Source organism: Belonocnema kinseyi, chromosome 6, assembly GCF_010883055.1.
Source record: "Belonocnema kinseyi isolate 2016_QV_RU_SX_M_011 chromosome 6, B_treatae_v1, whole genome shotgun sequence".
In the NCBI taxonomy this organism is placed as follows: Eukaryota; Metazoa; Arthropoda; class Insecta; order Hymenoptera; family Cynipidae; genus Belonocnema; species Belonocnema kinseyi.
The window spans coordinates 130,168,842-130,179,213 of record NC_046662.1 but is presented as its reverse complement, the minus strand read 5'-3'; the positions used below and the strand labels follow the sequence as shown (position 1 = coordinate 130,179,213).

The 10,372-nt window shown below is 33.5% G+C and overlaps 1 protein-coding gene across 3 annotated transcripts in view; it reads left to right on the top strand.

Annotated features, from left to right (window-relative positions):
• LOC117175209 (uncharacterized protein CG43867) overlaps nucleotides 1–10,372 on the top strand; it is a 629,535-nt gene that overhangs the window by 70,455 nt on the left and 548,708 nt on the right. The window lies entirely within an intron of this gene.

Genomic DNA, 10,372 nt, shown 5'->3' with positions numbered 1-10,372 from the left:
AAGTTGTAATAAAGATGAATATGATTATAAAAATTAAACAACAAAATCGCTTTACTTTAAAATACCCATTATTTATTATTATTAAAGTTTATGTTTTGTCGCAGAGATACGTTCGATCTTTATTACCGTGACGAATGTCAAGTTTCCCAGACCCAGCGTGGGTTATTGACGTAGGCATTGCAAATTCTTCGTGCTGCATTTTTAATGCAATTATATAGCATTAAAAATGCAATCGCAACGCCTACGCCAATGACCCACGCTGGGTCTGGGAAACTTGACATTCGTCACGGTAATAAAGATCGAACGTATCTCTGCGACAAAACATAAACTTTAACAATAATAAATAATGGGTATTTTAAAGTAAAGCGATTTTGTTGTTTAATTTTTATAATCATATTCATCTTTATTACAACTTTCTACGATAATGAGAAGCTGAGAACGTGACACTGATTATGATTATTTATAGCAGAATAAGTTATTGTTTTGATTGAAAGTGGCTGACACCAATTCATTGTACAAGACTTACTTTATTCGTGTACTAATTTTGAGCACACCTTCTTTTAAATTGCTAAAGATACAGAAGGTGATTAAAAAAATGGGAAAAAGAAGGAAAAATGCGAATAACTTGGTAAATATTAACATTTTGAACAAATACTTCTTATTCATCTTGGAGTATACCTGTAATAGAGTACCTTTTGTCTCTTAATAATTTTCGAAAAAATCACTTGTTGTCAGTAAAAAGGGCTTTTTATTGTAATGGTATTTCTTTAATCGATGTTTTCTACAAATATATCAATTTTATCAAAAAGTTATATACAAATGAAAATATGCATCTGTGGGAGTGGACCAACTTTTGTTTCAAACTTTTTCTTGTAAAATGAATTTCAAGAAATTTCACCTGAATGTCCGGCGACTTCGAAGCCGCCTGGCAACACTTCTGCGTCCAGATAAGTGCCTGGCAATGCGCAGGTTCTATTTCTAATGTCAGCCCCTACATGTGCACCAATTTTCAACCTTATTCGAGTCACGTAAGTTAACTGCCAAAAATTCGCACCTTTGACAGGTTGCCACAGGTGTACGCATCCGCTCACACCTGCCAGGCACCAATTTTTACGTTCCTCATCATCAGACGAACATCTCATGTGAAAATTGGTCTTATTCGTTTCACGCTCCCATTTACGTTGTGAGCCCACGGTCTATTCACGATAAAGTCTTCTGTTTCTGATAGTCCGGGAGCAAAGTCCGCGATAATAAATGACCGTAATTTTTTATTGGATACTGTACAGAATAGTCTCCTGAATCCTGCGGTATGAGGTGCTTTCTCAAATTCATGACCAGTGTTTAGATATTGTTAATTAAAAGTATTTTTTTTAAATCCTGCTGTATCTCATAAAATTTTCGACATTTAAAAAAAGTGGTTTTTGAAGCTATGAGGTGTTATAGAAATATACACTTAGTATTCAACGCAATTTTTCGTCTGTCTGGTAGTTTTGCCAAAAAGCGTAAAAAAAACCATGTTCTAATAATCGATTTTTATGCATTGTTTATGGATATTTTTCAGCTTCGCTTTTGAAATTATTTACATCACAATAAGACGTATAAAATTGTACATTTGATCCATAAAAATATTTAATAAAGATAAAAAACGCAAACAATTTTTGCAATAAATACCTTGGACCTCTGAATGATTCGCAATGGAATCGGTCGTTCATGAAAAACTAAGGTAACAGATCAGTCAGTTTTCCTCAGGTTTCGACAATGAAACGGTTAACTTGAATAACTCGTAATTACTAAGATAATTCTTTTCCGGCTAAGCTATAAAGTACGTATCCCTTTGAGCAACTATTTATCAAATCATCTAAATAAATTCTTCTATTGTTTGTAATTTTGATGAAAAGTGTAGTATCCGTTCTCTTAGTTTTTGAAAAAACGTAAAATAATTGTTGAAAAATTGAAGACTTATGAGATATTCAAGAAATATTTTTTGAACGAACAAAAAAAACGTTAAAAACTTTAGATGTTTCAAACAAGATAATATAAGTAAATAATGTGAACAAATTTACAGTTAAAGCAATTTTTGAAACAATGAATATTATCCGTGAAAAAGAGATCTTTCTCCTCCGATGCTCTAGGAATCGAACCATAGGTCTACCGATTGCCGGTTGGGTTTTCTCACCACCAAGCTACTTTTTGTTGGAAATTTGTTTCAAGTGTGTTGCCAATGATATTTCGGAGCAATATATTTACATTTTATACAAAATGTAATTGCTATAAACAAATGGCATAAACGAATTCGCGATTTATGCAATTTTTTACATTTCAATGTACTTTTACTTGAAAATTACTTTTCATTGGTTATTTAGATGGAATTATTTGAACACGAAATCGATTTCACATGAAAGAGAAGAGCACTAAAAAGATATAATAAGGTGTTGCTAAGAAGGTTTCGAAAAAGAAATCCTGTTGTGATCATGCACACAACTTATAATTTACCCCAAAAACAGGGGAATGTATTTATAAGAATTACTTTTTTTATTAAATCTTAATTTTACTGTAGCAGAGCAAAGCATGAGAAACAATTTTCCAAAAAAAGTACGAGAAAATTCAAAGAATCAATTAGGTTGGCTGAATGGATGAAGTCTTCTCTACGAAATCGCTCTAACGTTACTCCAAAAAAGGATTAAATTATTTCCAAAATTCGCAAAGTTTGCACGAAGTATGCTACAAATATTATGGCTTAGTTGGGAAATCAATTGGCCGTCTTCTTACCTGAAAGATTCATGCAAATTTTCGAGGATAATATCTGTGAAGATACGTTTGAGAACATGAAATAAGCGATTTAGACAAAAAACAACTCTATTCTGAGAACATCGTAGGAGTACAATCATTTAAAACTTAAATATATGAAAGAACTATATTTCCTTTACCAATTAAAAAAAACGGTGAAAACTGTATATTTATTAAACTATATGTTCTTCAATTAATTTAAAACTTTTTAGTATTGTTTAGATTTGATTTACGGATAGTTTAATTCAAATTTATCTCGCTTTTCGCATTGCTCAGAATGTATGTGAGACGAACTTCTACTTTCTTTAGCAAAATAATTTCGTTCCTACCAACACTGGATTTTTGAGACATTGATTAATTCAATTCAAAATCTGAAATATTGCTTGCTATCGTTCTTCTCAGAGCTTAATTTTTACAAACTTCTCTGATTTCAACTGAAAATCTAAAAATTGCTGATAGTATGTACCTGTATTTGCCTTTTAAGTCTTTCGCTCATCCATACGTATCATAGAAGTCTACTGCGCATTTGTAAGTATCTCAGAAATCTACTGCGCATCCATAAGTGCCGTAGAAGGCTACTGCGCATCTATAAGTATAGTAGAAGTCTACTGCACATGCACAAGTATCATAGAAGTGAACTTCTAAGCTATATATACTGTAGAAACTTACTACGCAACCTTGTATACCACATAACTATATTACGCAACCATTTGTGCCATAGAAGTCTACTGCGTAGATTAAATGTCGAAAGGTAACTTAACAAGGAATAGAACCTTCGATGAAATCCTACCAGTAGTTGGCACCACATTTCGATCTGTAAAACAGAGACGTCGGTAAATTGGTTAGTTGATATTTCTACGAATAGTCGGCGATAACTTCCAATCCATAAATAGGGACGTTCATAAATTGGTTAGTTGATATGTCTAGCAATAGATGAAGCCACTGTAATCTTATCATAAAAACTAAGTGGATATTTCGACGACCGATGGTAACTGAGTGGTCAGTATTTTATCGACATTCAGCCTGCACAGAACCCTGATGTAGAACACCTTAGTTATCGACTTCTCTATTAGGCCGACCGATGGTAACTGACAGGTCACTGCTTCACCGTCACTTATACTAGAACAGAAACCTGACGAATAATTCACAATTATCGACCTCTCAGTTTCACTCACCGATGCAAACTGGCCTGTCACTGTTTTACGAAGACTTATCCTGGAACAGAGTCATGATGTAGAACTCTCATAGGTACTAGTATTCAAGCCACCCCATCTATTGCTGATGGCTGATACCCTGAAGGGCGACTAACGTCCCACTGATGGGAACGGCTCACAGTGGCCGATTCTGGATTCAAGTGTTGATAACTTATTTGTAGTGTCAATTTTGATCCGATTTGAACCGCTCTTTTTTTAAATACTGGTGAATAATTGTAGTTTAGAAAAAAATAGCTAGAATTAGGTTTCCATTTATCAGAACGCTGCCTAAACTAAAAAACCACCAGAAATCATCATAGCCAGTGACCTAAAAATGCCCGTACTAATTTTGTTTAAATAATGAAAAAAGTAACAGATAAAGCTCAAAGGTTTTGTGTTTTCAATGCTGGTATACATTGATAAAGTTTTCGTAGACTTGAGTCGCGTGAAATCGTGGCCGGATATGATTCCTCTAATGCCCTTGTACGACGAAATTGTTTATAACGATTTTACACTAACATAATGAGCTCTGACAAAAAAAAACGTCATTTACATTTTCATCGTCATTTTTGCCGTAGAATCGATTGATACTATTAGTTAAAAAAAAATTTTATTTCACTTTATGTTGTTTAAACAATTTTTTGAAAATAACTCAAAATAGCAAAACCAGATTACCCTCCAAGGGGAAGGCAGGTAAATACAAAAGCAACGATCAAGCGAGGCAAGAAGTGTATCTTAACCTGGCAGAAATAGGAGGTTAGTTACGTGGTTGCTGACTTCAGTTGAGTTCGACACTCATTTCTTAAAAATATTCTCACCTTCTTAAAAAATAAACGTGCAACACGGCGTAAAAACTTTGGCTTGACTCGCGTTCGAGCCCCTTCTTGTTTGAAGTTTGTGATTTTGACGAGTCGAGAATGACCCATAGAAGGATTCTATTATGTATATATTCTTGGTTTACATTTAAATGATTTATTTTATTGATTATAAGTATGCGCATTCAAACTTCGCGCACTTCGTCTCTCCTCTCCTTAGATAACCTCTATGGAGAGTTGAACCACATACTTATATTTTGTGCATTACAATTACTATAGATTAATTAAATGTGACCACTCTACAAAAGTAGGGAAGAACTGAGCATATAGGCTTGAAATCATTCTAAATATTTTTTAAATTTAACCATTAATTTCCTCTCGCACCAAGTAGCCCTCTTCCCTATTTCCTTTCAGGGAAGTCGGTTGTTTATTGTTATTCTGTGGCTCATATTTTAAGAAAAATGTGATGGTAAACGAAGTTAGCAACCGAGTTATAAATGAATGCACCTTTATTATTTAAACAATATCACAATAGGTAGAAGGATTCAGTACTCGCCAAAACTGTAGCAAAAGAGAAAGAGAATAGAACAAAAAATATTTTGCAATGTTCAAAAGAAAATTTTTAACTCGATGTGGCGTATCTTGATTTGTGTTATTATGTTTTTTATCTTCAACAGAGCCGGGAAGCAGAAAAATAAAACAAGAAAAAATAAAACTTGCTACACGAATTGTGCTACCGCAACAGTTAAAGTGACAAGCGATGTGCTTGCCTCTGTGGCAATTAGACAATAAGTAAAGGAAGGTGCAGGGCCTGTAGTTTCAATGGAAGGGAAAGTACTGAATTCCTACCCCGCGTGGCATTTACACCGTTAACCGTCCTCCACTCTCCCCCTTGCTAAGATTGCACTCTCGTATGAGCTTTTACTCCGCCACTTAAGGGGTTAAAATACAATAGAACACGAAAAAATAGGCATATTTCGAGAATTTTGTTTGGTTCAATAAAGAGATCGATCGAAATTTCGTAAAATGGGATTATTTTTTCAAATTCCTTGATGACAATAGTGGCGGCGTAAGATTTTTTTGATACATTGATTTTCGCGACATATTGCATTTTTTTAAAAAAGTTTTAAATTTCAAGAAAAATGTCGTTATAAAATTGTTTATAAAAAAGGATGAAATTTAAAAAAAGTCCTACGTACCTCGCTGGAGAAATTAATTTTTAATATATTTAAAAAAAATTAAGATCGATAGGTGAGGATTTTTGTTCGAGTTGTGTTTCCTAAAAAAAGTGGTTTCGAGAAAAACGCGTTTAAAGTTTCAAGTACTCTAAAATTACCGGCGCATACCTGAGAGGCGTTGCAGCGGAATTGAAATTTTGGTCATGTAGGTATTTTTTCCGCCCTTCATCTTTTGGTATATCATTTTTAAGACCTTAAAACACCTTTTAAACAGACAAATTTCGGTTTTTGTAAATTCTACAGTGGTTTAACCCCTTAATGCAGGCGCGAGTAAGCACCTCTGAGTATGAGAATGCTGGCCTATGCACTCCAGTCGTTCTCATGGTTCCATTATACCGGGGCCCGTCTCCTCTTTACTCCTATACATTCTTTCACTCACATACGTATAATCAAAAAAAAGAATTTCGGTTGTAACAAATACATCATTCTTTCTTTATTAGGACATAAAATAGGCCCGAAAGTGCGTTAACTCTATGCGCGTCGAGGCTTATGCCTGCTCTACTGACAGCACCACATAGAAATAAAAATATGTCTTTGTTGATACGAGTGCTAACCTATTCGTCAGGATCGTATAAGAAAAAGCCGTTTTTATTGTATTGTGTGTAATCTCTTCCCCTTGCTGATATAAGGGTCTCCGCTTTCTTTGCAATTGTTCACAATAGGCCTTATTCTACACATTAAGTTAAACCTTTTTACCTGATTTTTTGCCATTTCTTTCTCAGGATTAACTTTTTAGCTTTACCCTGTTTATCTCCCCTTCTTTCTCTAAATTCAGCAAGTTTTCACACCTATCCCACTTACTCTTTTTAAAATCTTTTTTAAGAATTTCGGTTTCCACGTCTCTTAGCAATATTGTACCACCTATTTTAAGTCGACTCAATAATTTTTTCTTCACCTTCATCGCCTTTCCTTACGTTACTACTCGTATGTTCCTCCCAATACTAGATCTTCAATCCATAACAAGATAACATAAAACTGCCCAATCTCAGTATTTCTTAGTCAACAGTGTCCAGTAAGAATGCCTACTACGACACTATTCTGCCCCCTTTCCATCATCAGAAGTTCATTAGTCCTCTTATAACTATCGCAAAAAAGTTCTGTCAACGTGCATGCTCTTATGGGCCTCGGAGGGAGGATGCCTCCCTGGGCCTATCAGGCGAGGCATGACTTTCCTTTACCTGCAGTGAATAAGCCTTTCATTGTTATGAGATTAAGGCATGTTGTAAATACAGAAATTATGAAGAAATGGCTCAATCAAATGTTAATTAGCCGAATTGATTCTCGACTAAGAATAAAGTCTTCTGTCTTAATAGTTATGTTCCCTGATTTATTAATTATTTCAAGTAATTAACATTTATTTTGACTCGTAAATGAGACTAAGAAATGGCTTGAAGGGTGTCAGATAGTTTTGCACCTGAACAACCAAAGGTTACTTTATTTTAATTTAACGAGTCTGAGGAACTTATTAAAGTTATCGCTCGACAGCTGCGAATGTCACGAAGGACACCATTTTAACGCGACCCGATGAGCAATATCTTATCCGAGGTCAGCAATTAACAACTTTCAACTGAGTATGCATATCAGTTCGGAACACAACGTTGAAATTTGAGAAATTATTAATCAAAGACGGAAAAAATGAAGGGACCAACCTGGAAAGGTCTGACCGGGAATCCCATCCACTCGACATATGCTAGAAAGCCTTCTCTTCTCTGTCCCTGGCCAATTCATACGTCCACTGCAGCCAACCCCGCAGACTCTGACAGTTGTTGTAGATAGTTATTCCACTCTTATTCTTCTCGAGTTGGATATGAAATTAAAGGTCCGAGGAAGTAACCTTCCATTTTTGATAGGTGATGAGTTTTCTTTTTTAGATTGTTTGATTTGTAGTATAATAATCAATTTAGTTTGTTACAATTAATAATGCATTGATTAGTGAATCAGTAAGTCTTCCGTCCTAGAAATAATCGATTGGACACGATTGATAACGATTAAGAGTAATCAAAAGTTGAATCGGTTTAAATAGTTGCTAATTGTGCCAATTATTCCCAATTGGATTGATTTGCGTAAATGTACTTGCCTACAATATGCCCTCTGAAGTTTTCGTTTGTAACACACATGTCGCGCACGTGTATATTGGTTGGATATTAAATTTTTAGTATATACACCATTAAGCCATTCCCTTTCGGGGTAGGCGTGACTCATCGGTGGGGAAAAGGAGTAATGTGTGGAAGGGATAGAGAATTTTCAGATTTATATAAAATTCTCGTGTTATTTATGTAAATAACACGTTTGATCCGCAACACTGCTCCGACCCAGGTTGCTGATCAATCTCTCTAGCAATCACCACAAGTGAAGATCCTCACAAAGTCGTTATGTAAGATTCCCCACTTGGGTCCATTAATAGCCAAGGTCTTTGTTTGAGGCGTCATTCACTCTTCACACTCTTTTTATTAACTATTTGCCGCCATACTTTCCTGTCCTGGCATACTTCTCTAGCTTCTTTTATGTCCATGCATTTTTTCATGCAGGCTCTCGTGTTTCTGTGACTTCTTATGTCTTTTCTAACTAGGGTCTCATTCACACATTCTAACCATTCTTTCCGCGGTCTACCTCTGGGCACGCTGCCATTTACTTTATCTTGATACACTTGTTTCGTTAGTCATTCATTTGGCATTCTCTCAACATGCCTGATCAACAAAAGTTTTACGTACCAAAAAAATATAATGCTTAGGCGGTATAGGGAATCAAAAGTCCAAAATATATGTGTTAATAAAAAATAAAAGTCATACCGTTTAACTATGTGACAGTGATTATATATTTATATATATATATATATATATAATTATCAAGTAGGCAATTTGATTTATCCTAAAATATTTGAATTTTAAAGGTTTGAAATTATGAATTGTATAGTATTAGATTCATTTACGTTTCATGAGGTTCAAAATTGGATCTAATACGTGCGGAATTTCTCGCAACAAGTCGTGTTCCTTCCATAAGCACAGCAATTTTTGTATATTCTCTCCTTCCTGAAACATGCTGATTAATAGCCACATATTTCTGTAATTTTGGTCAAATTTTTTATTTAATAGTCTGCAAAAATTTTATTTTTGGTCTTTATATCCAGTTGTCATTTTCATAATTTCATAAAATCTTATGTAACCGTCTGGACGTTTTTCGACATGTTAGCATATCAAGGAATAAGAGTTTAATTTTAAATTTACGAATTTTTTGTAACTTTGTGTATGAACTGTTAAAACTAAGAAATTATTTAGTATAAGCGTGAGCAGTTTAGAAGCCTGAATTTTATAATTCTATTTTTCAAGTCTGCATTTTGACTAATTCAAATAAAATCGAAACAAGGTTAAAAATGTATATTTATCATACTTGAGTTTCGCATGGTATAATTTATAATTAAACAAAGTTAAAGGATTCTGAATCCATATTGTACAATTTCAACTGCATTGTATATAAAAAGTCTCTAGAAGGCTGGTAATTTTTACATATATTAGGGAACGTTTGAACTCGAAATCGCTATTCTAAATGTTTTAATTAAATATTTAAAACTCTCAGTAATTAGGAAACTTCCACTTCTATTAGTTTAATTTGCAATTTAGTCTTAAATACTTTAAATAACCAAATTTTCAGCTGTAAAAACTGAAACTCTGAATTTTATTGACTTGTGTGAACATTTTTTTTAACCAGGAAATTATTCCAAATTTTGTCTTCGATTTTAGTGGCTACCTTGGGAATAATAAAAAAAGTTGGTTTTACGTCAATCATTAGTTTACTAATACTCTAAGGATTAACTAATATAACATCATCGATATTGATGTAAATTTACTTATTAATTTAGAAAGAATATTGTCCATCATTTTAAGTACTTATATTTAAATAAACTAAAAATTTAAAAAGTTGAATCAATAGAAACTTTTTTATTATAAGATGAATTTATGTGTTAAAAATGCGAATAATGAAAAATTGAGACCTCTTTCTGAAAGCAAATTATTTTATTTTAAATCTTATTTTTTAATTGTTTAAATTGATTCAATTAATAACAGCTTGGAATTTTTAAATATTAGAATAAAACTTTAATCGCTTTTCTAAAGTTTCATGTTTCTAAATTATTAGCTTACTTTTTTTAAAAATCTTAACTGATTTCAAAACTTAGAACCATTTATAAAATTTTCACTAAAATACAAAATCCAAGAGCGCATAATAAAAATAACAATTTACTTGGAATTGGAATGGAAGCTTCTAATGTGTCCCCTAAGGGTTTACATTTTTCTTACACCTTCTCTATTCCTTTACACACCCTCCACACACTTACTTGGTGGTG